The 22,478-nt window shown below is 38.6% G+C and overlaps 36 non-coding genes across 36 annotated transcripts; all 36 read right to left on the bottom strand.

The window, feature by feature from the left end:
• Nucleotides 1-1,363: 1,363 nt before the first annotated feature.
• Nucleotides 1,364-1,436, bottom strand: TRNAK-CUU (transfer RNA lysine (anticodon CUU)). The gene has a single exon. It is a non-coding gene; the product is annotated as a tRNA-Lys (tRNA).
• Nucleotides 1,437-1,789: 353 nt separating this feature from the next.
• On the bottom strand, nt 1,790-1,862 carry TRNAA-AGC (transfer RNA alanine (anticodon AGC)). The gene has a single exon. It is a non-coding gene; the product is annotated as a tRNA-Ala (tRNA).
• Nucleotides 1,863-3,358: 1,496 nt separating this feature from the next.
• On the bottom strand, nt 3,359-3,431 carry TRNAA-AGC (transfer RNA alanine (anticodon AGC)). The gene has a single exon. It is a non-coding gene; the product is annotated as a tRNA-Ala (tRNA).
• A 1,070-nt stretch (nt 3,432-4,501) lies between these two features.
• Nucleotides 4,502-4,574, bottom strand: TRNAK-CUU (transfer RNA lysine (anticodon CUU)). Its single transcript has one exon. It is a non-coding gene; the product is annotated as a tRNA-Lys (tRNA).
• Nucleotides 4,575-4,927: 353 nt separating this feature from the next.
• On the bottom strand, nt 4,928-5,000 carry TRNAA-AGC (transfer RNA alanine (anticodon AGC)). Its single transcript has one exon. It is a non-coding gene; the product is annotated as a tRNA-Ala (tRNA).
• A 1,072-nt stretch (nt 5,001-6,072) lies between these two features.
• On the bottom strand, nt 6,073-6,145 carry TRNAK-CUU (transfer RNA lysine (anticodon CUU)). The gene has a single exon. It is a non-coding gene; the product is annotated as a tRNA-Lys (tRNA).
• Nucleotides 6,146-6,498: 353 nt separating this feature from the next.
• TRNAA-AGC (transfer RNA alanine (anticodon AGC)) lies at nt 6,499-6,571 on the bottom strand. The gene has a single exon. It is a non-coding gene; the product is annotated as a tRNA-Ala (tRNA).
• Nucleotides 6,572-6,917: 346 nt separating this feature from the next.
• On the bottom strand, nt 6,918-6,990 carry TRNAK-CUU (transfer RNA lysine (anticodon CUU)). Its single transcript has one exon. It is a non-coding gene; the product is annotated as a tRNA-Lys (tRNA).
• A 353-nt stretch (nt 6,991-7,343) lies between these two features.
• TRNAA-AGC (transfer RNA alanine (anticodon AGC)) lies at nt 7,344-7,416 on the bottom strand. Its single transcript has one exon. It is a non-coding gene; the product is annotated as a tRNA-Ala (tRNA).
• A 1,070-nt stretch (nt 7,417-8,486) lies between these two features.
• Nucleotides 8,487-8,559, bottom strand: TRNAK-CUU (transfer RNA lysine (anticodon CUU)). Its single transcript has one exon. It is a non-coding gene; the product is annotated as a tRNA-Lys (tRNA).
• A 353-nt stretch (nt 8,560-8,912) lies between these two features.
• On the bottom strand, nt 8,913-8,985 carry TRNAA-GGC (transfer RNA alanine (anticodon GGC)). The gene has a single exon. It is a non-coding gene; the product is annotated as a tRNA-Ala (tRNA).
• Nucleotides 8,986-9,331: 346 nt separating this feature from the next.
• TRNAK-CUU (transfer RNA lysine (anticodon CUU)) lies at nt 9,332-9,404 on the bottom strand. The gene has a single exon. It is a non-coding gene; the product is annotated as a tRNA-Lys (tRNA).
• A 353-nt stretch (nt 9,405-9,757) lies between these two features.
• TRNAA-AGC (transfer RNA alanine (anticodon AGC)) lies at nt 9,758-9,830 on the bottom strand. Its single transcript has one exon. It is a non-coding gene; the product is annotated as a tRNA-Ala (tRNA).
• A 771-nt stretch (nt 9,831-10,601) lies between these two features.
• On the bottom strand, nt 10,602-10,674 carry TRNAA-AGC (transfer RNA alanine (anticodon AGC)). The gene has a single exon. It is a non-coding gene; the product is annotated as a tRNA-Ala (tRNA).
• A 1,070-nt stretch (nt 10,675-11,744) lies between these two features.
• Nucleotides 11,745-11,817, bottom strand: TRNAK-CUU (transfer RNA lysine (anticodon CUU)). Its single transcript has one exon. It is a non-coding gene; the product is annotated as a tRNA-Lys (tRNA).
• A 353-nt stretch (nt 11,818-12,170) lies between these two features.
• TRNAA-AGC (transfer RNA alanine (anticodon AGC)) lies at nt 12,171-12,243 on the bottom strand. The gene has a single exon. It is a non-coding gene; the product is annotated as a tRNA-Ala (tRNA).
• A 345-nt stretch (nt 12,244-12,588) lies between these two features.
• Nucleotides 12,589-12,661, bottom strand: TRNAK-CUU (transfer RNA lysine (anticodon CUU)). The gene has a single exon. It is a non-coding gene; the product is annotated as a tRNA-Lys (tRNA).
• Nucleotides 12,662-13,014: 353 nt separating this feature from the next.
• TRNAA-AGC (transfer RNA alanine (anticodon AGC)) lies at nt 13,015-13,087 on the bottom strand. Its single transcript has one exon. It is a non-coding gene; the product is annotated as a tRNA-Ala (tRNA).
• A 345-nt stretch (nt 13,088-13,432) lies between these two features.
• Nucleotides 13,433-13,505, bottom strand: TRNAK-CUU (transfer RNA lysine (anticodon CUU)). Its single transcript has one exon. It is a non-coding gene; the product is annotated as a tRNA-Lys (tRNA).
• A 353-nt stretch (nt 13,506-13,858) lies between these two features.
• On the bottom strand, nt 13,859-13,931 carry TRNAA-AGC (transfer RNA alanine (anticodon AGC)). The gene has a single exon. It is a non-coding gene; the product is annotated as a tRNA-Ala (tRNA).
• Nucleotides 13,932-14,702: 771 nt separating this feature from the next.
• TRNAA-AGC (transfer RNA alanine (anticodon AGC)) lies at nt 14,703-14,775 on the bottom strand. Its single transcript has one exon. It is a non-coding gene; the product is annotated as a tRNA-Ala (tRNA).
• Nucleotides 14,776-15,120: 345 nt separating this feature from the next.
• TRNAK-CUU (transfer RNA lysine (anticodon CUU)) lies at nt 15,121-15,193 on the bottom strand. The gene has a single exon. It is a non-coding gene; the product is annotated as a tRNA-Lys (tRNA).
• Nucleotides 15,194-15,546: 353 nt separating this feature from the next.
• Nucleotides 15,547-15,619, bottom strand: TRNAA-AGC (transfer RNA alanine (anticodon AGC)). Its single transcript has one exon. It is a non-coding gene; the product is annotated as a tRNA-Ala (tRNA).
• Nucleotides 15,620-16,390: 771 nt separating this feature from the next.
• Nucleotides 16,391-16,463, bottom strand: TRNAA-AGC (transfer RNA alanine (anticodon AGC)). The gene has a single exon. It is a non-coding gene; the product is annotated as a tRNA-Ala (tRNA).
• A 345-nt stretch (nt 16,464-16,808) lies between these two features.
• Nucleotides 16,809-16,881, bottom strand: TRNAK-CUU (transfer RNA lysine (anticodon CUU)). Its single transcript has one exon. It is a non-coding gene; the product is annotated as a tRNA-Lys (tRNA).
• A 353-nt stretch (nt 16,882-17,234) lies between these two features.
• On the bottom strand, nt 17,235-17,307 carry TRNAA-AGC (transfer RNA alanine (anticodon AGC)). Its single transcript has one exon. It is a non-coding gene; the product is annotated as a tRNA-Ala (tRNA).
• Nucleotides 17,308-17,652: 345 nt separating this feature from the next.
• TRNAK-CUU (transfer RNA lysine (anticodon CUU)) lies at nt 17,653-17,725 on the bottom strand. Its single transcript has one exon. It is a non-coding gene; the product is annotated as a tRNA-Lys (tRNA).
• A 353-nt stretch (nt 17,726-18,078) lies between these two features.
• On the bottom strand, nt 18,079-18,151 carry TRNAA-AGC (transfer RNA alanine (anticodon AGC)). Its single transcript has one exon. It is a non-coding gene; the product is annotated as a tRNA-Ala (tRNA).
• Nucleotides 18,152-18,922: 771 nt separating this feature from the next.
• On the bottom strand, nt 18,923-18,995 carry TRNAA-AGC (transfer RNA alanine (anticodon AGC)). The gene has a single exon. It is a non-coding gene; the product is annotated as a tRNA-Ala (tRNA).
• A 345-nt stretch (nt 18,996-19,340) lies between these two features.
• Nucleotides 19,341-19,413, bottom strand: TRNAK-CUU (transfer RNA lysine (anticodon CUU)). Its single transcript has one exon. It is a non-coding gene; the product is annotated as a tRNA-Lys (tRNA).
• Nucleotides 19,414-19,766: 353 nt separating this feature from the next.
• On the bottom strand, nt 19,767-19,839 carry TRNAA-AGC (transfer RNA alanine (anticodon AGC)). Its single transcript has one exon. It is a non-coding gene; the product is annotated as a tRNA-Ala (tRNA).
• A 345-nt stretch (nt 19,840-20,184) lies between these two features.
• On the bottom strand, nt 20,185-20,257 carry TRNAK-CUU (transfer RNA lysine (anticodon CUU)). Its single transcript has one exon. It is a non-coding gene; the product is annotated as a tRNA-Lys (tRNA).
• Nucleotides 20,258-21,028: 771 nt separating this feature from the next.
• Nucleotides 21,029-21,101, bottom strand: TRNAK-CUU (transfer RNA lysine (anticodon CUU)). The gene has a single exon. It is a non-coding gene; the product is annotated as a tRNA-Lys (tRNA).
• Nucleotides 21,102-21,454: 353 nt separating this feature from the next.
• Nucleotides 21,455-21,527, bottom strand: TRNAA-AGC (transfer RNA alanine (anticodon AGC)). The gene has a single exon. It is a non-coding gene; the product is annotated as a tRNA-Ala (tRNA).
• A 345-nt stretch (nt 21,528-21,872) lies between these two features.
• TRNAK-CUU (transfer RNA lysine (anticodon CUU)) lies at nt 21,873-21,945 on the bottom strand. The gene has a single exon. It is a non-coding gene; the product is annotated as a tRNA-Lys (tRNA).
• Nucleotides 21,946-22,298: 353 nt separating this feature from the next.
• On the bottom strand, nt 22,299-22,371 carry TRNAA-AGC (transfer RNA alanine (anticodon AGC)). The gene has a single exon. It is a non-coding gene; the product is annotated as a tRNA-Ala (tRNA).
• Between the last annotated feature and the right edge of the window lie 107 nt (nt 22,372-22,478).

The raw sequence follows: 22,478 nt of genomic DNA, 5'->3' as shown, positions 1-22,478 counted from the left end.
ATGACACCAAATTTGAAAGCCATCTGTGACTTTTCTGTTCTTACTCTGCAACAACCATGGCAATTACAAGTTAAAAAGTAAAATGTATGCAAATTTTAGAATGGAGAATGCGGGCATCGATCCCGCTACCTATCGCATGCTAAGCGAGCGCTCTACCATTTGAGCTAATTCCCCTGTGTGCTCACTCAGCATCACATTTCAAAAGTAACATTACTGCTGTCCACACTTTATTTTAAGTCTAATTGCCCATAACATGAGTGTTCAGTTCACTCCTAACTGATGCCTTAACTACACCTAGGGGCTGTTTTATACTTCAGGTTGGCATGTTTAGTACTTGAATAGGAGTGATATCACTGTATGTTAACCTAGACTCAGGCCCTACCTAATCTTGGAGATACATTTCTCATGAATGAGTAACCAAGGGAGATACAATTTTTAGGAGTTAGTGCATGTTTAATGCAAGATTAATCACCATATTATGAGAGCCAATGCAATCATCCAGCAAAAAATACTCGTTTTCGCCCAACATGGGGCTCGAACCCACGACCCTGAGATTAAGAGTCTCATGCTCTACCGACTGAGCTAGCCGGGCTACCACTTAAATACGGTATGCAGACTCATCATTTTTTATTAAGGAAAACCGTTTCTGGATATTCCTCTGCTCTTGTTTTGCAAGGAACTTCACTTTTATACATCCTTCAGAGGAAAGAATGTCAAGTAAAATAATACGAAATGAAAATGGAAGGTGTGAAATTTTCATTTTGAGATTGCATAAGAAATCAAATTCCTCTCACTTGCTATAGAATACCTAAACCCTTTTGATTAAACCACTTTAGTTGTTATAATGACACCAAATTTGAAAGCCATCTGTGACTTTTCTGTTCTTACTCTGCAACAACCATGGCAATTACAAGTTAAAAAGTAAAATGTATGCAAATTTTAGAATGGAGAATGCGGGCATCGATCCCGCTACCTCTTGCATGCTAAGCGAGCGCTCTACCATTTGAGCTACTTACCCTGTGTGCTCAATCAGCATCACATTTCAAAAGTAACGTTACTGCTGTCCACACTTTATTTTAAGTCTAATTGCCCATAACATGAGTGTTCAGTTCACTCCTAACTGATGCCTTAACTACACCTAGGGGATGTTTTACACTTCAGGTTGGCATGTTTAGTACTTGAATAGGAGTGATATCACTGTATGTTAACCTAGACTCAGGCCCTACCTAATCTTGGAGATACATTTCTCATGAATGAGTAACCAAGGGAGATACAATTTTTAGGAGTTAGTGCATGTCTAATGCAAGATTAATCACCATATTACGAGAGCCAATGCTATCATCCAGCAAAAAATACTCGTTTTCGCCCAACGTGGGGCTCGAACCCACGACCCTGAGATTAAGAGTCTCATGCTCTACCGACTGAGCTAGCCGGGCTCCCACTTAAATATGGTATGCAGACTCATCATTTTTTATTAAGGAAAACCGTTTCTGGATATTCCTCTGCTCTTGTTTTGCAAGGAACTTCACTTTTATACATCCTTCAGAGGAAAGAATGTCAAGTAAAATAATACGAAATGAAAATGGAAGGTGTGAAATTTTCATTTTGAGATTGCATAAGAAATCAAATTCCTCTCACGTGCTATAGAATACCTAAACACTTTTGATTAAACCACTTTAGTTGTTATAATGACACCAAATTTGAAAGCCATCTGTGACTTTTCTGTTCTTACTCTGCAACAACCATGGCAATTACAAGTTAAAAAGTAAAATGTATGCAAATTTTAGAATGGAGAATGCGGGCATCGATCCCGCTACCTCTCGCATGCTAAGCGAGCGCTCTACCATTTGAGCTAATTCCCCTGTGTGCTCACTCAGCATCACATTTCAAAAGTAACGTTACTGCTGTCCACACTTTATTTTAAGTCTAATTGCCCATAACATGAGTGTTCAGTTCACTCCTAACTGATGCCTTAACTACACCTAGGGGATGTTTTACACTTCAGGTTGGCATGTTTAGTACTTGAATAGGAGTGATATCACTGTATGTTAACCTATACTCAGGCCCTACCTAATCTTGGAGATACATTTCTCATGAATGAGTAACCAAGGGAGATACAATTTTTAGGAGTTAGTGCATGTCTAATGCAAGATTAATCACCATATTATGAGAGCCAATGCTATCATCCAGCAAAAAATACTCGTTTTCGCCCAACGTGGATATTCCTCTGCTCTTGTTTTGCAAGGAACTTCACTTTTATACATCCTTCAGAGGAAAGAATGTCAAGTAAAATAAGACGAAATGAAAATGGAAGGTGTGAAATTTTCATTTTGAGATTGCATAAGAAATCAAATTCCTCTCACGTGCTATAGAATACCTAAACACTTTTGATTAAACCACTTTAGTTGTTATAATGACACCAAATTTGAAAGCCATCTGTGACTTTTCTGTTCTTACTCTGCAACAACCATGGCAATTACAAGTTAAAAAGTAAAATGTATGCAAATTTTAGAATGGAGAACGCGGGCATCGATCCCGCTACCTATCGCATGCTAAGCGAGCGCTCTACCATTTGAGCTAATTCCCCTGTGTGCTCACTCAGCATCACATTTCAAAAGTAACATTACTGCTGTCCACACTTTATTTTAAGTCTAATTGCCCATAACATGAGTGTTCAGTTCACTCCTAACTGATGCCTTAACTACACCTAGGGGCTGTTTTATACTTCAGGTTGGCATGTTTAGTACTTGAATAGGAGTGATATCACTGTATGTTAACCTAGACTCAGGCCCTACCTAATCTTGGAGATACATTTCTCATGAATGAGTAACCAAGGGAGATACAATTTTTAGGAGTTAGTGCATGTTTAATGCAAGATTAATCACCATATTATAAGAGCCAATGCAATCATCCAGCAAAACATACTCGTTTTCACCCAACGTGGGGCTCGAACCCACAACCCTGAGATTAAGAGTCTCATGCTCTACCGACTGAGCTAGCCGGGCTCCCACTTAAATATGGTATGCAGACTCATCATTTTTTATTAAGGAAAACCGTTTGTGGATATTGCTCTGCTCTTGTTTTGCAAGGAACTTCACTTGTATACATCCTTCAGAGGAAAGAATGTCAAGTAAAATAAGACGAAATGAAAATGGAAGGTGTGAAATTTTCATTTTGAGATTGCATAAGAAATCAAATTCCTCTCACGTGCTATAGAATACCTAAACACTTTTGATTAAACCACTTTAGTTGTTATAATGACACCAAATTTGAAAGCCATCTGTGACTTTTCTGTTCTTACTCTGCAACAACCATGGCAATTACAAGTTAAAAAGTAAAATGTATGCAAATTTTAGAATGGAGAATGCGGGCATCGATCCCGCTACCTCTCGCATGCTAAGCGAGCGCTCTACCATTTGAGCTAATTCCCCTGTGTGCTCACTCAGCATCACATTTCAAAAGTAACATTACTGCTGTCCACACTTTATTTTAAGTCTAATTGCCCATAACATGAGTGTTCAGTTCACTCCTAACTGATGCCTTAACTACACCTAGGTGATGTTTTACACTTCAGGTTGGCATGTTTAGTACTTGAATAGGAGTGATATCACTGTATGTTAACCTAGACTCAGGCCCTACCTAATCTTGGAGATACATTTCTCATGAATGAGTAACCAAGGGAGATACAATTTTTAGGAGTTAGTGCATGTCTAATGCAAGATTAATCACCATATTATGAGAGCCAATGCTATCATCCAGCAAAAAATACTCGTTTTCGCCCAACGTGGATATTCCTCTGCTCTTGTTTTGCAAGGAACTTCACTTTTATACATCCTTCAGAGGAAAGAATGTCAAGTAAAATAAGACGAAATGAAAATGGAAGGTGTGAAATTTTCATTTTGAGATTGCATAAGAAATCAAATTCCTCTCACGTGCTATAGAATACCTAAACACTTTTGATTAAACCACTTTAGTTGTTATAATGACACCAAATTTGAAAGCCATCTGTGACTTTTCTGTTCTTACTCTGCAACAACCATGGCAATTACAAGTTAAAAAGTAAAATGTATGCAAATTTTAGAATGCAGAATGCGGGCATCGATCCCTCTACCTATCGCATGCTAAGCGAGCGCTCTACCATTTGAGCTAATTCCCCTGTGTGCTCACTCAGCATCACATTTCAAAAGTAACATTACTGCTGTCCACACTTTATTTTAAGTCTAATTGCCCATAACATGAGTGTTCAGTTCACTCCTAACTGATGCCTTAACTACACCTAGGGGCTGTTTTATACTTCAGGTTGGCATGTTTAGTACTTGAATAGGAGTGATATCACTGTATGTTAACCTAGACTCAGGCCCTACCTAATCTTGGAGATACATTTCTCATGAATGAGTAACCAAGGGAGATACAATTTTTAGGAGTTAGTGCATGTTTAATGCAAGATTAATCACCATATTATGAGAGCCAATGCAATCATCCAGCAAAAAATACTCGTTTTCGCCCAACGTGGGGCTCGAACCCACGACCCTGAGATTAAGAGTCTCATGCTCTACCGACTGAGCTAGCCGGGCTCCCACTTAAATATGGTATGCAGACTCATCATTTTTTATTAAGGAAAACCGTTTCTGGATATTCCTCTGCTCTTGTTTTGCAAGGAACTTCACTTTTATACATCCTTCAGAGGAAAGAATGTCAAGTAAAATAAGACGAAATGAAAATGGAAGGTGTGAAATTTTCATATTGAGATTGCATAAGAAATCAAATTCCTCTCACGTGCTATAGAATACCTAAACACTTTTGATTAAACCACTTTAGTTGTTATAATGACACCAAATTTGAAAGCCATCTGTGACTTTTCTGTTCTTACTCTGCAACAACCATGGCAATTACAAGTTAAAAAGTAAAATGTATGCAAATTTTAGAATGGAGAATGCGGGCATCGATCCCGCTACCTCTCGCATGCTAAGCGAGCGCTCTACCATTTGAGCTAATTCCCCTGTGTGCTCACTCAGCATCACATTTCAAAAGTAACATTACTGTGCTGTCCACACTTTATTTTAAGTCTAATTGCCCATAACATGAGTGTTCAGTTCACTCCTAACTGATGCCTTAACTACACCTAGGGGCTGTTTTATACTTCAGGTTGGCATGTTTAGTACTTGAATAGGAGTGATATCACTGTATGTTAACCTAGACTCAGGCCCTACCTAATCTTGGAGATACATTTCTCATGAATGAGTAACCAAGGGAGATACAATTTTTAGGAGTTAGTGCATGTTTAATGCAAGATTAATCACCATATTATGAGAGCCAATGCTATCATCCAGCAAAAAATACTCGTTTTCGCCCAACGTGGATATTCCTCTGCTCTTGTTTTGCAAGGAACTTCACTTTTATACATCCTTCAGAGGAAAGAATGTCAAGTAAAATAAGACGAAATGAAAATGGAAGGTGTGAAATTTTCATTTTGAGATTGCATAAGAAATCAAATTCCTCTCACGTGCTATAGAATACCTAAACACTTTTGATTAAACCACTTTAGTTGTTATAATGACACCAAATTTGAAAGCCATCTGTGACTTTTCTGTTCTTACTCTGCAACAACCATGGCAATTACAAGTTAAAAAGTAAAATGTATGCAAATTTTAGAATGGAGAATGCGGGCATCGATCCCGCTACCTATCGCATGCTAAGCGAGCGCTCTACCATTTGAGCTAATTCCCCTGTGTGCTCACTCAGCATCACATTTCAAAAGTAACATTACTGCTGTCCACACTTTATTTTAAGTCTAATTGCCCATAACATGAGTGTTCAGTTCACTCCTAACTGATGCCTTAACTACACCTAGGGGCTGTTTTATACTTCAGGTTGGCATGTTTAGTACTTGAATAGGAGTGATATCACTGTATGTTAACCTAGACTCAGGCCCTACCTAATCTTGGAGATACATTTCTCATGAATGAGTAACCAAGGGAGATACAATTTTTAGGAGTTAGTGCATGTTTAATGCAAGATTAATCACCATATTATGAGAGCCAATGCAATCATCCAGCAAAAAATACTCGTTTTCGCCCAACGTGGGGCTCGAACCCACGACCCTGAGATTAAGAGTCTCATGCTCTACCGACTGAGCTAGCCGGGCTCCCACTTAAATATGGTATGCAGACTCATCATTTTTTATTAAGGAAAACCGTTTCTGGATATTCCTCTGCTCTTGTTTTGCAAGGAACTTCACTTTTATACATCCTTCAGAGGAAAGAATGTCAAGTAAAATAAGACGAAATGAAAATGGAAGGTGTGAAATTTTCATATTGAGATTGCATAAGAAATCAAATTCCTCTCACGTGCTATAGAATACCTAAACACTTTTGATTAAACCACTTTAGAAGTTATAATGACACCAAATTTGAAAGCCATCTGTGACTTTTCTGTTCTTACTCTGCAACAACCATGGCAATTACAAGTTAAAAAGTAAAATGTATGCAAATTTTAGAATGGAGAATGCGGGCATCGATCCCGCTACCTCTCGCATGCTAAGCGAGCGCTCTACCATTTGAGCTAATTCCCCTGTGTGCTCACTCAGCATCACATTTCAAAAGTAACATTACTGCTGTCCACACTTTATTTTAAGTCTAATTGCCCATAACATGAGTGTTCAGTTCACTCCTAACTGATGCCTTAACTACACCTAGGGGCTGTTTTATACTTCAGGTTGGCATCTTTAGTACTTGAATAGGAGTGATATCACTGTATGTTAACCTAGACTCAGGCCCTACCTAATCTTGGAGATACATTTCTCATGAATGAGTAACCAAGGGAGATACAATTTTTAGGAGTTAGTGCATGTTTAATGCAAGATTAATCACCATATTATGAGAGCCAATGCAATCATCCAGGAAAAAAATACTCGTTTTCGCCCAACGTGGGGCTCGAACCCACGACCCTGAGATTAAGAGTCTCATGCTCTACCGACTGAGCTAGCCGGGCTCCCACTTAAATATGGTATGCAGACTCATCATTTTTTATTAAGGAAAACCGTTTCTGGATATTCCTCTGCTCTTGTTTTGCAAGGAACTTCACTTTTATACATCCTTCAGAGGAAAGAATGTCAAGTAAAATAAGACGAAATGAAAATGGAAGGTGTGAAATTTTCATATTGAGATTGCATAAGAAATCAAATTCCTCTCACGTGCTATAGAATACCTAAACACTTTTGATTAAACCACTTTAGTTGTTATAATGACACCAAATTTGAAAGCCATCTGTGACTTTTCTGTTCTTACTCTGCAACAACCATGGCAATTACAAGTTAAAAAGTAAAATGTATGCAAATTTTAGAATGGAGAATGCGGGCATCGATCCCGCTACCTCTCGCATGCTAAGCGAGCGCTCTACCATTTGAGCTAATTCCCCTGTGTGCTCACTCAGCATCACATTTCAAAAGTAACATTACTGCTGTCCACACTTTATTTTAAGTCTAATTGCCCATAACATGAGTGTTCAGTTCACTCCTAACTGATGCCTTAACTACACCTAGGGGCTGTTTTATACTTCAGGTTGGCATGTTTAGTACTTGAATAGGAGTGATATCACTGTATGTTAACCTAGACTCAGGCCCTACCTAATCTTGGAGATACATTTCTCATGAATGAGTAACCAAGGGAGATACAATTTTTAGGAGTTAGTGCATGTTTAATGCAAGATTAATCACCATATTATGAGAGCCAATGCTATCATCCAGCAAAAAATACTCGTTTTCGCCCAACGTGGATATTCCTCTGCTCTTGTTTTGCAAGGAACTTCACTTTTATACATCCTTCAGAGGAAAGAATGTCAAGTAAAATAAGACGAAATGAAAATGGAATGTGTGAAATTTTCATTTTGAGATTGCATAAGAAATCAAATTCCTCTCACGTGCTATAGAATACCTAAACACTTTTGATTAAACCACTTTAGTTGTTATAATGACACCAAATTTGAAAGCCATCTGTGACTTTTCTGTTCTTACTCTGCAACAACCATGGCAATTACAAGTTAAAAAGTAAAATGTATGCAAATTTTAGAATGGAGAATGCGGGCATCGATCCCGCTACCTATCGCATGCTAAGCGAGCGCTCTACCATTTGAGCTAATTCCCCTGTGTGCTCACTCAGCATCACATTTCAAAAGTAACATTACTGCTGTCCACACTTTATTTTAAGTCTAATTGCCCATAACATGAGTGTTCAGTTCACTCCTAACTGATGCCTTAACTACACCTAGGGGCTGTTTTATACTTCAGGTTGGCATGTTTAGTACTTGAATAGGAGTGATATCACTGTATGTTAACCTAGACTCAGGCCCTACCTAATCTTGGAGATACATTTCTCATGAATGAGTAACCAAGGGAGATACAATTTTTAGGAGTTAGTGCATGTTTAATGCAAGATTAATCACCATATTATGAGAGCCAATGCAATCATCCAGCAAAAAATACTCGTTTTCGCCCAACGTGGGGCTCGAACCCACGACCCTGAGATTAAGAGTCTCATGCTCTACCGACTGAGCTAGCCGGGCTACCACTTAAATACGGTATGCAGACTCATCATTTTTTATTAAGGAAAACCGTTTCTGGATATTCCTCTGCTCTTGTTTTGCAAGGAACTTCACTTTTATACATCCTTCAGAGGAAAGAATGTCAAGTAAAATAAGACGAAATGAAAATGGAAGGTGTGAAATTTTCATATTGAGATTGCATAAGAAATCAAATTCCTCTCATGTGCTATAGAATACCTAAACACTTTTGATTAAACCACTTTAGAAGTTATAATGACACCAAATTTGAAAGCCATCTGTGACTTTTCTGTTCTTACTCTGCAACAACCATGGCAATTACAAGTTAAAAAGTAAAATGTATGCAAATTTTAGAATGGAGAATGCGGGCATCGATCCCGCTACCTCTCGCATGCCAAGCGAGCGCTCTACCATTTGAGCTAATTCCCCTGTGTGCTCACTCAGCATCACATTTCAAAAGTAACATTACTGCTGTCCACACTTTATTTTAAGTCTAATTGCCCATAACATGAGTGTTCAGTTCACTCCTAACTGATGCCTTAACTACACCTAGGGGCTGTTTTATACTTCAGGTTGGCATCTTTAGTACTTGAATAGGAGTGATATCACTGTATGTTAACCTAGACTCAGGCCCTACCTAATCTTGGAGATACATTTCTCATGAATGAGTAACCAAGGGAGATACAATTTTTAGGAGTTAGTGCATGTTTAATGCAAGATTAATCACCATATTATGAGAGCCAATGCAATCATCCAGGAAAAAAATACTCGTTTTCGCCCAACGTGGGGCTCGAACCCACGACCCTGAGATTAAGAGTCTCATGCTCTACCGACTGAGCTAGCCGGGCTCCCACTTAAATATGGTATGCAGACTCATCATTTTTTATTAAGGAAAACCGTTTCTGGATATTCCTCTGCTCTTGTTTTGCAAGGAACTTCACTTTTATACATCCTTCAGAGGAAAGAATGTCAAGTAAAATAAGACGAAATGAAAATGGAAGGTGTGAAATTTTCATATTGAGATTGCATAAGAAATCAAATTCCTCTCACGTGCTATAGAATACCTAAACACTTTTGATTAAACCACTTTAGTTGTTATAATGACACCAAATTTGAAAGCCATCTGTGACTTTTCTGTTCTTACTCTGCAACAACCATGGCAATTACAAGTTAAAAAGTAAAATGTATGCAAATTTTAGAATGGAGAATGCGGGCATCGATCCCGCTACCTCTCGCATGCTAAGCGAGCGCTCTACCATTTGAGCTAATTCCCCTGTGTGCTCACTCAGCATCACATTTCAAAAGTAACGTTACTGCTGTCCACACTTTATTTTAAGTCTAATTGCCCATAACATGAGTGTTCAGTTCACTCCTAACTGATGCCTTAACTACACCTAGGGGATGTTTTACACTTCAGGTTGGCATGTTTAGTACTTGAATAGGAGTGATATCACTGTATGTTAACCTATACTCGGGCCCTACCTAATCTTGGAGATACATTTCTCATGAATGAGTAACCAAGGGAGATACAATTTTTAGGAGTTAGTGCATGTCTAATGCAAGATTAATCACCATATTATGAGAGCCAATGCTATCATCCAGCAAAAAATACTGGTTTTCGCCCAACGTGGGGCTCGAACCCACGACCCTGAGATTAAGAGTCTCATGCTCTACCGACTGAGCTAGCCAGGCTCCCACTTAAATATGGTGTGCAGACTCATCATTTTTTATTAAGGAAAACCGTTTCTGGATATTCCTCTGCTCTTGTTTTGCAAGGAACTTCACTTTTATACATCCTTCAGAGGAAAGAATGTCAAGTAAAATAAGACGAAATGAAAATGGAAGGTGTGAAATTTTCATTTTGAGATTGCATAAGAAATCAAATTCCTCTCACGTGCTATAGAATACCTAAACACTTTTGATTAAACCACTTTAGTTGTTATAATGACACCAAATTTGAAAGCCATCTGTGACTTTTCTGTTCTTACTCTGCAACAACCATGGCAATTACAAGTTAAAAAGTAAAATGTATGCAAATTTTAGAATGGAGAATGCGGGCATCGATCCCGCTACCTCTCGCATGCTAAGCGAGCGCTCTACCATTTGAGCTAATTCCCCTGTGTGCTCACTCAGCATCACATTTCAAAAGTAACGTTACTGCTGTCCACACTTTATTTTAAGTCTAATTGCCCATAACATGAGTGTTCAGTTCACTCCTAACTGATGCCTTAACTACACCTAGGGGATGTTTTACACTTCAGGTTGGCATGTTTAGTACTTGAATAGGAGTGATATCACTGTATGTTAACCTATACTCAGGCCCTACCTAATCTTGGAGATACATTTCTCATGAATGAGTAACCAAGGGAGATACAATTTTTAGGAGTTAGTGCATGTCTAATGCAAGATTAATCACCATATTATGAGAGCCAATGCTATCATCCAGCAAAAAATACTCGTTTTCGCCCAACGTGGATATTCCTCTGCTCTTGTTTTGCAAGGAACTTCACTTTTATACATCCTTCAGAGGAAAGAATGTCAAGTAAAATAAGACGAAATGAAAATGGAAGGTGTGAAATTTTCATTTTGAGATTGCATAAGAAATCAAATTCCTCTCACGTGCTATAGAATACCTAAACACTTTTGATTAAACCACTTTAGTTGTTATAATGACACCAAATTTGAAAGCCATCTGTGACTTTTCTGTTCTTACTCTGCAACAACCATGGCAATTACAAGTTAAAAAGTAAAATGTATGCAAATTTTAGAATGGAGAATGCGGGCATCGATCCCGCTACCTCTCGCATGCTAAGCGAGCACTCTACCATTTGAGCTAATTCCCCTGTGTGCTCACTCAGCATCACATTTCAAAAGTAACATTACTGCTGTCCACACTTTATTTTAAGTCTAATTGCCCATAACATGAGTGTTCAGTTCACTCCTAACTGATGCCTTAACTACACCTAGGGGCTGTTTTATACTTCAGGTTGGCATGTTTAGTACTTGAATAGGAGTGATATCACTGTATGTTAACCTAGACTCAGGCCCTACCTAATCTTGGAGATACATTTCTCATGAATGAGTAACCAAGGGAGATACAATTTTTAGGAGTTAGTGCATGTTTAATGCAAGATTAATCACCATATTATGAGAGCCAATGCAATCATCCAGCAAAAAATACTCATTTTCGCCCAACGTGGGGCTCGAACCCACGACCCTGAGATTAAGAGTCTCATGCTCTACCGACTGAGCTAGCCGGGCTCCCACTTAAATATGGTATGCAGACTCATCATTTTTTATTAAGGAAAACCGTTTCTGGATATTCCTCTGCTCTTGTTTTGCAAGGAACTTCACTTTTATACATCCTTCAGAGGAAAGAATGTCAAGTAAAATAAGACGAAATGAAAATGGAAGGTGTGAAATTTTCATATTGAGATTGCATAAGAAATCAAATTCCTCTCACGTGCTATAGAATACCTAAACACTTTTGATTAAACCACTTTAGTTGTTATAATGACACCAAATTTGAAAGCCATCTGTGACTTTTCTGTTCTTACTCTGCAACAACCATGGCAATTACAAGTTAAAAAGTAAAATGTATGCAAATTTTAGAATGGAGAATGCGGGCATCGATCCCGCTACCTCTCGCATGCTAAGCGAGCGCTCTACCATTTGAGCTAATTCCCCTGTGTGCTCACTCAGCATCACATTTCAAAAGTAACGTTACTGCTGTCCACACTTTATTTTAAGTCTAATTGCCCATAACATGAGTGTTCAGTTCACTCCTAACTGATGCCTTAACTACACCTAGGTGATGTTTTACACTTCAGGTTGGCATGTTTAGTACTTGAATAGGAGTGATATCACTGTATGTTAACCTAGACTCAGGCCCTACCTAATCTTGGAGATACATTTCTCATGAATGAGTAACCAAGGGAGATACAATTTTTAGGAGTTAGTGCATGTCTAATGCAAGATTAATCACCATATTATGAGAGCCAATGCTATCATCCAGCAAAAAATACTCGTTTTCGCCCAACGTGGGGCTCGAACCCACGACCCTGAGATTAAGAGTCTCATGCTCTACCGACTGAGCTAGCCGGGCTCCCACTTAAATATGGTATGCAGACTCATCATTTTTTATTAAGGAAAACTGTTTCTGGATATTCCTCTGCTCTTGTTTTGCAAGGAACTTCACTTTTATACATCCTTCAGAGGAAAGAATGTCAAGTAAAATAAGACGAAATGAAAATGGAAGGTGTGAAATTTTCATTTTGAGATTGCATAAGAAATCAAATTCCTCTCACGTGCTATGGAATACCTAAACACTTTTGATTAAACCACTTTAGTTGTTATAATGACACCAAATTTGAAAGCCATCTGTGACTTTTCTGTTCTTACTCTGCAACAACCATGGCAATTACAAGTTAAAAAGTAAAATGTATGCAAATTTTAGAATGGAGAATGCGGGCATCGATCCCGCTACCTCTCGCATGCTAAGCGAGCGCTCTACCATTTGAGCTAATTCCCCTGTGTGCTCACTCAGCATCACATTTCAAAAGTAACATTACTGCTGTCCACACTTTATTTTAAGTCTAATTGCCCATAACATGAGTGTTCAGTTCACTCCTAACTGATGCCTTAACTACACCTAGGGGCTGTTTTATACTTCAGGTTGGCATGTTTAGTACTTGAATAGGAGTGATATCACTGTATGTTAACCTAGACTCAGGCCCTACCTAATCTTGGAGATACATTTCTCATGAATGAGTAACCAAGGGAGATACAATTTTTAGGAGTTAGTGCATGTTTAATGCAAGATTAATCACCATATTATGAGAGCCAATGCAATCATCCAGCAAAAAATACTCGTTTTCGCCCAACGTGGGGCTCGAACCCACGACCCTGAGATTAAGAGTCTCATGCTCTACCGACTGAGCTAGCCGGGCTCCCACTTAAATATGGTATGCAGACTCATCATTTTTTATTAAGGAAAACCGTTTCTGGATATTCCTCTGCTCTTGTTTTGCAAGGAACTTCACTTTTATACATCCTTCAGAGGAAAGAATGTCAAGTAAAATAAGACGAAATGAAAATGGAAGGTGTGAAATTTTCATATTGAGATTGCATAAGAAATCAAATTCCTCTCACGTGCTATAGAATACCTAAACACTTTTGATTAAACCACTTTAGTTGTTATAATGACACCAAATTTGAAAGCCATCTGTGACTTTTCTGTTCTTACTCTGCAACAACCATGGCAATTACAAGTTAAAAAGTAAAATGTATGCAAATTTTAGAATGGAGAATGCGGGCATCGATCCCGCTACCTCTCGCATGCTAAGCGAGCGCTCTACCATTTGAGCTAATTCCCCTGTGTGCTCACTCAGCATCACATTTCAAAAGTAACGTTACTGCTGTCCACACTTTATTTTAAGTCTAATTGCCCATAACATGAGTGTTCAGTTCACTCCTAACTGATGCCTTAACTACACCTAGGTGATGTTTTACACTTCAGGTTGGCATGTTTAGTACTTGAATAGGAGTGATATCACTGTATGTTAACCTAGACTCAGGCCCTACCTAATCTTGGAGATACATTTCTCATGAATGAGTAACCAAGGGAGATACAATTTTTAGGAGTTAGTGCATGTCTAATGCAAGATTAATCACCATATTATGAGAGCCAATGCTATCATCCAGCAAAAAATACTCGTTTTCACCCAACGTGGGGCTCGAACCCACGACCCTGAGATGAAGAGTCTCATGCTCTACCGACTGAGCTAGCCGGGCTCCCACTTAAATATGGTATGCAGACTCATCATTTTTTATTAAGGAAAACTGTTTCTGGATATTCCTCTGCTCTTGTTTTGCAAGGAACTTCACTTTTATACATCCTTCAGAGGAAAGAATGTCAAGTAAAATAAGACGAAATGAAAATGGAAGGTGTGAAATTTTCATTTTGAGATTGCATAAGAAATCAAATTTCTCTCACGTGCTATGGAATACCTAAACACTTTTGATTAAACCACTTTAGTTGTTATAATGACATCAAATTTGAAAGCCATCTGTGACTTTTCTGTTCTTACTCTGCAACAACCATGGCAATTACAAGTTAAAAAGTAAAATGTATGCAAATTTTAGAATGGAGAATGCGGGCATCGATCCCGCTACCTCTCGCATGCTAAGCGAGCGCTCTACCATTTGAGCTAATTCCCCTGTGTGCTCACTCAGCATCACATTTCAAAAGTAACATTACTGCTGTCCACACTTTATTTTAAGTCTAATTGCCCATAACATGAGTGTTCAGTTCACTCCTAACTGATGCCTTAACTACACCTAGGGGCTGTTTTATACTTCAGGTTGGCATGTTTAGTACTTGAATAGGAGTGATATCACTGTATGTTAACCTAGACTCAGGCCCTACCTAATCTTGGAGATACATTTCTCATGAATGAGTAACCAAGGGAGATACAATTTTTAGGAGTTAGTGCATGTTTAATGCAAGATTAATCACCATATTATGAGAGCCAATGCAATCATCCAGCAAAAAATACTCGTTTTCGCCCAACGTGGGGCTCGAACCCACGACCCTGAGATTAAGAGTCTCACGCTCTACCGACTGAGCTAGCCGGGCTCCCACTTAAATATGGTATGCAGACTCATCATTTTTTATTAAGGAAAACCGTTTCTGGATATTCCTCTGCTCTTGTTTTGCAAGGAACTTCACTTTTATACATCCTTCAGAGGAAAGAATGTCAAGTAAAATAAGACGAAATGAAAATGGAAGGTGTGAAATTTTCATATTGAGATTGCATAAGAAATCAAATTCCTCTCACGTGCTATAGAATACCTAAACACTTTTGATTAAACCACTTTAGTTGTTATAATGACACCAAATTTGAAAGCCATCTGTGACTTTTCTGTTCTTACTCTGCAACAACCATGGCAATTACAAGTTAAAAAGTAAAATGTATGCAAATTTTAGAATGGAGAATGCGGGCATCGATCCCGCTACCTCTCGCATGCTAAGCGAGCGCTCTACCATTTGAGCTAATTCCCCTGTGTGCTCACTCAGCATCACATTTCAAAAGTAACGTTACTGCTGTCCACACTTTATTTTAAGTCTAATTGCCCATAACATGAGTGTTCAGTTCACTCCTAACTGATGCCTTAACTACACCTAGGTGATGTTTTACACTTCAGGTTGGCATGTTTAGTACTTGAATAGGAGTGATATCACTGTATGTTAACCTAGACTCAGGCCCTACCTAATCTTGGAGATACATTTCTCATGAATGAGTAACCAAGGGAGATACAATTTTTAGGAGTTAGTGCATGTCTAATGCAAGATTAATCACCATATTATGAGAGCCAATGCTATCATCCAGCAAAAAATACTCGTTTTCGCCCAACGTGGGGCTCGAACCCACGACCCTGAGATTAAGAGTCTCATGCTCTACCGACTGAGCTAGCCAGGCTCCCACTTAAATATGGTATGCAGACTCATCATTTTTTATTAAGGAAAACCGTTTCTGGATATTCCTCTGCTCTTGTTTTGCAAGGAACTTCACTTTTATACATCCTTCAGAGGAAAGAATGTCAAGTAAAATAAGACGAAATGAAAATGGAAGGTGTGAAATTTTCATATTGAGATTGCATAAGAAATCAAATTCCTCTCACGTGCTATAGAATACCTAAACACTTTTGATTAAACCACTTTAGTTGTTATAATGACACCAAATTTGAAAGCCATCTGTGACTTTTCTGTTCTTACTCTGCAACAACCATGGCAATTACAAGTTAAAAAGTAAAATGTATGCAAATTTTAGAATGGAGAATGCGGGCATCGATCCCGCTACCTCTCGCATGCTAAGCGAGCGCTCTACCATTTGAGCTAATTCCCCTGTGTGCTCACTCAGCATCACATTTCAAAAGTAACGTTACTGCTGTCCACACTTTATTTTAAGTCTAATTGCCCATAACATGAGTGTTCAGTTCACTCCTAACTGATGCCTTAACTACACCTAGGTGATGTTTTACACTTCAGGTTGGCATGTTTAGTACTTGAATAGGAGTGATATCACTGTATGTTAACCTAGACTCAGGCCCTACCTAATCTTGGAGATACATTTCTCATGAATGAGTAACCAAGGGAGATACAATTTTTAGGAGTTAGTGCATGTCTAATGCAAGATTAATCACCATATTATGAGAGCCAATGCTATCATCCAGCAAAAAATACTCGTTTTCGCCCAACGTGGGGCTCGAACCCACGACCCTGAGATTAAGAGTCTCATGCTCTACCGACTGAGCTAGCCGGGCTCCCACTTAAATATGGTATGCAGACTCATCATTTTTTATTAAGGAAAACTGTTTCTGGATATTCCTCTGCTCTTGTTTTGCAAGGAACTTCACTTTTATACATCCTTCAGAGGAAAGAATGTCAAGTAAAATAAGACGAAATGAAAATGGAAGGTGTGAAATTTTCATTTTGAGATTGCATAAGAAATCAAATTCCTCTCACGTGCTATGGAATACCTAAACACTTTTGATTAAACCACTTTAGTTGTTATAATGACACCAAATTTGAAAGCCATCTGTGACTTTTCTGTTCTTACTCTGCAACAACCATGGCAATTACAAGTTAAAAAGTAAAATGTATGCAAATTTTAGAATGGAGAATGCGGGCATCGATCCCGCTACCTCTCGCATGCTAAGCGAGCGCTCTACCATTTGAGCTAATTCCCCTGTGTGCTCACTCAGCATCACATTTCAAAAGTAACATTACTGCTGTCCACACTTTATTTTAAGTCTAATTGCCCATAACATGAGTGTTCAGTTCACTCCTAACTGATGCCTTAACTACACCTAGGGGCTGTTTTATACTTCAGGTTGGCATGTTTAGTACTTGAATAGGAGTGATATCACTGTATGTTAACCTAGACTCAGGCCCTACCTAATCTTGGAGATACATTTCTCATGAATGAGTAACCAAGGGAGATACAATTTTTAGGAGTTAGTGCATGTTTAATGCAAGATTAATCACCATATTATGAGAGCCAATGCAATCATCCAGCAAAAAATACTCGTTTTCGCCCAACGTGGGGCTCGAACCCACGACCCTGAGATTAAGAGTCTCATGCTCTACCGACTGAGCTAGCCGGGCTCCCACTTAAATATGGTATGCAGACTCATCATTTTTTATTAAGGAAAACCGTTTCTGGATATTCCTCTGCTCTTGTTTTGCAAGGAACTTCACTTTTATACATCCTTCAGAGGAAAGAATGTCAAGTAAAATAAGACGAAATGAAAATGGAAGGTGTGAAATTTTCATATTGAGATTGCATAAGAAATCAAATTCCTCTCACGTGCTATAGAATACCTAAACACTTTTGATTAAACCACTTTAGTTGTTATAATGACACCAAATTTGAAAGCCATCTGTGACTTTTCTGTTCTTACTCTGCAACAACCATGGCAATTACAAGTTAAAAAGTAAAATGTATGCAAATTTTAGAATGGAGAATGCGGGCATCGATCCCGCTACCTCTCGCATGCTAAGCGAGCGCTCTACCATTTGAGCTAATTCCCCTGTGTGCTCACTCAGCATCACATTTCAAAAGTAACGTTACTGCTGTCCACACTTTATTTTAAGTCTAATTGCCCATAACATGAGTGTTCAGTTCACTCCTAACTGATGCCTTAACTACACCTAGGTGATGTTTTACACTTCAGGTTGGCATGTTTAGTACTTGAATAGGAGTGATATCACTGTATGTTAACCTAGACTCAGGCCCTACCTAATCTTGGAGATACATTTCTCATGAATGAGTAACCAAGGGAGATACAATTTTTAGGAGTTAGTGCATGTCTAATGCAAGATTAATCACCATATTATGAGAGCCAATGCTATCATCCAGCAAAAAATACTCGTTTTCACCCAACGTGGGGCTCGGACCCACGACCCTGAGATTAAGAGTCTCATGCTCTACCGACTGAGCTAGCCGGGCTCCCACTTAAATATGGTATGCAGACTCATCATTTTTTATTAAGGAAAACTGTTTCTGGATATTCCTCTGCTCTTGTTTTGCAAGGAACTTCACTTTTATACATCCTTCAGAGGAAAGAATGTCAAGTAAAATAAGACGAAATGAAAATGGAAGGTGTGAAATTTTCATTTTGAGATTGCATAAGAAATCAAATTTCTCTCACGTGCTATGGAATACCTAAACACTTTTGATTAAACCACTTTAGTTGTTATAATGACATCAAATTTGAAAGCCATCTGTGACTTTTCTGTTCTTACTCTGCAACAACCATGGCAATTACAAGTTAAAAAGTAAAATGTATGCAAATTTTAGAATGGAGAATGCGGGCATCGATCCCGCTACCTCTCGCATGCTAAGCGAGCGCTCTACCATTTGAGCTAATTCCCCTGTGTGCTCACTCAGCATCACATTTCAAAAGTAACATTACTGCTGTCCACACTTTATTTTAAGTCTAATTGCCCATAACATGAGTGTTCAGTTCACTCCTAACTGATGCCTTAACTACACCTAGGGGCTGTTTTATACTTCAGGTTGGCATGTTTAGTACTTGAATAGGAGTGATATCACTGTATGTTAACCTAGACTCAGGCCCTACCTAATCTTGGAGATACATTTCTCATGAATGAGTAACCAAGGGAGATACAATTTTTAGGAGTTAGTGCATGTTTAATGCAAGATTAATCACCATATTATGAGAGCCAATGCAATCATCCAGCAAAAAATACTCGTTTTCGCCCAACGTGGGGCTCGAACCCACGACCCTGAGATTAAGAGTCTCACGCTCTACCGACTGAGCTAGCCGGGCTCCCACTTAAATATGGTATGCAGACTCATCATTTTTTATTAAGGAAAACCGTTTCTGGATATTCCTCTGCTCTTGTTTTGCAAGGAACTTCACTTTTATACATCCTTCAGAGGAAAGAATGTCAAGTAAAATAAGACGAAATGAAAATGGAAGGTGTGAAATTTTCATATTGAGATTGCATAAGAAATCAAATTCCTCTCACGTGCTATAGAATACCTAAACACTTTTGATTAAACCACTTTAGTTGTTATAATGACACCAAATTTGAAAGCCATCTGTGACTTTTCTGTTCTTACTCTGCAACAACCATGGCAATTACAAGTTAAAAAGTAAAATGTATGCAAATTTTAGAATGGAGAATGCGGGCATCGATCCCGCTACCTCTCGCATGCTAAGCGAGCGCTCTACCATTTGAGCTAATTCCCCTGTGTGCTCACTCAGCATCACATTTCAAAAGTAACGTTACTGCTGTCCACACTTTATTTTAAGTCTAATTGCCCATAACATGAGTGTTCAGTTCACTCCTAACTGATGCCTTAACTACACCTAGGTGATGTTTTACACTTCAGGTTGGCATGTTTAGTACTTGAATAGGAGTGATATCACTGTATGTTAACCTAGACTCAGGCCCTACCTAATCTTGGAGATACATTTCTCATGAATGAGTAACCAAGGGAGATACAATTTTTAGGAGTTAGTGCATGTCTAATGCAAGATTAATCACCATATTATGAGAGCCAATGCTATCATCCAGCAAAAAATACTCGTTTTCGCCCAACGTGGGGCTCGAACCCACGACCCTGAGATTAAGAGTCTCATGCTCTACCGACTGAGCTAGCCGGGCTCCCACTTAAATATGGTATGCAGACTCATCATTTTTTATTAAGGAAAACCGTTTCTGGATATTCCTCTGCTCTTGTTTTGCAAGGAACTTCACTTTTATACATCCTTCAGAGGAAAGAATGTCAAGTAAAATAATACGAAATGAAAATGGAAGGTGTGAAATTTTCATTTTGAGATTGCATAAGAAATCAAATTCCTCTCACGTGCTATAGAATACCTAAACACTTTTGATTAAACCACTTTAGTTGTTATAATGACACCAAATTTGAAAGCCATCTGTGACTTTTCTGTTCTTACTCTGCAACAACCATGGCAATTACAAGTTAAAAAGTAAAATGTATGCAAATTTTAGAATGGAGAATGCGGGCATCGATCCAGCTACCTCTCGCATGCTAAGCGAGCGCTCTACCATTTGAGCTAATTCCCCTGTGTGCTCACTCAGCATCACATTTCAAAAGTAACGTTACTGCTGTCCACACTTTATTTTAAGTCTAATTGCCCATAACATGAGTGTTCAGTTCACTCCTAACTGATGCCTTAACTACACCTAGGTGATGTTTTACACTTCAGGTTGGCATGTTTAGTACTTGAATAGGAGTGATATCACTGTATGTTAACCTAGACTCAGGCCCTACCTAATCTTGGAGATACATTTCTCATGAATGAGTAACCAAGGGAGATACAATTTTTAGGAGTTAGTGCATGTCTAATGCAAGATTAATCACCATATTATGAGAGCCAATGCTATCATCCAGCAAAAAATACTCGTTTTCGCCCAACGTGGGGCTCGAACCCACGACCCTGAGATTAAGAGTCTCATGCTCTACCGACTGAGCTAGCCGGGCTCCCACTTAAATATGGTATGCAGACTCATCATTTTTTATTAAGGAAAACTGTTTCTGGATATTCCTCTGCTCTTGTTTTGCAAGGAACTTCACTTTTATACATCCTTCAGAGGAAAGAATGTCAAGTAAAATAAGACGAAATGAAAATGGAAGGTGTGAAATTTTCATTTTGAGATTGCATAAGAAATCAAATTCCTCTCACGTGCTATGGAATACCTAAACACTTTTGATTAAACCACTTTAGTTGTTATAATGACACCAAATTTGAAAGCCATCTGTGACTTTTCTGTTCTTACTCTGCAACAACCATGGCAATTACAAGTTAAAAAGTAAAATGTATGCAAATTTTAGAATGGAGAATGCGGGCATCGATCCCGCTACCTCTCGCATGCTAAGCGAGCGCTCTACCATTTGAGCTAATTCCCCTGTGTGCTCACTCAGCATCACATTTCAAAAGTAACATTACTGCTGTCCACACTTTATTTTAAGTCTAATTGCCCATAACATGAGTGTTCAGTTCACTCCTAACTGATGCCTTAACTACACCTAGGGGCTGTTTTATACTTCAGGTTGGCATGTTTAGTACTTGAATAGGAGTGATATCACTGTATGTTAACCTAGACTCAGGCCCTACCTAATCTTGGAGATACATTTCTCATGAATGAGTAACCAAGGGAGATACAATTTTTAGGAGTTAGTGCATGTTTAATGCAAGATTAATCACCATATTATGAGAGCCAATGCAATCATCCAGCAAAAAATACTCGTTTTCGCCCAACGTGGGGCTCGAACCCACGACCCTGAGATTAAGAGTCTCATGCTCTACCGACTGAGCTAGCCGGGCTCCCACTTAAATATGGTATGCAGACTCATCATTTTTTATTAAGGAAAACCGTTTCTGGATATTCCTCTGCTCTTGTTTTGCAAGGAACTTCACTTTTATACATCCTTCAGAGGAAAGAATGTCAAGTAAAATAAGACGAAATGAAAATGGAAGGTGTGAAATTTTCATATTGAGATTGCATAAGAAATCAAATTCCTCTCACGTGCTATAGAATACCTAAACACTTTTGATTAAACCACTTTAGTTGTTATAATGACATCAAATTTGAAAGCCATCTGTGACTTTTCTGTTCTTACTCTGCAACAACCATGGCAATTACAAGTTAAAAAGTAAAATGTATGCAAATTTTAGAATGGAGAATGCGGGCATCGATCCCGCTACCTCTCGCATGCTAAGCGAGCGCTCTACCATTTGAGCTAATTCCCCTGTGTGCTCACTCAGCATCACATTTCAAAAGTAACGTTACTGCTGTCCACACTTTATTTTAAGTCTAATTGCCCATAACATGAGTGTTCAGTTCACTCCTAACTGAT

The sequence above is a fragment of the Triturus cristatus genome, chromosome 4_1 (genome assembly GCF_964204655.1).
Source record: "Triturus cristatus chromosome 4_1, aTriCri1.1, whole genome shotgun sequence".
Taxonomy (NCBI): domain Eukaryota; kingdom Metazoa; phylum Chordata; class Amphibia; order Caudata; family Salamandridae; genus Triturus; species Triturus cristatus.
The sequence above is the reverse complement of the archived record's forward strand: the minus strand, read 5'-3'. Positions and strand labels throughout refer to the sequence as shown.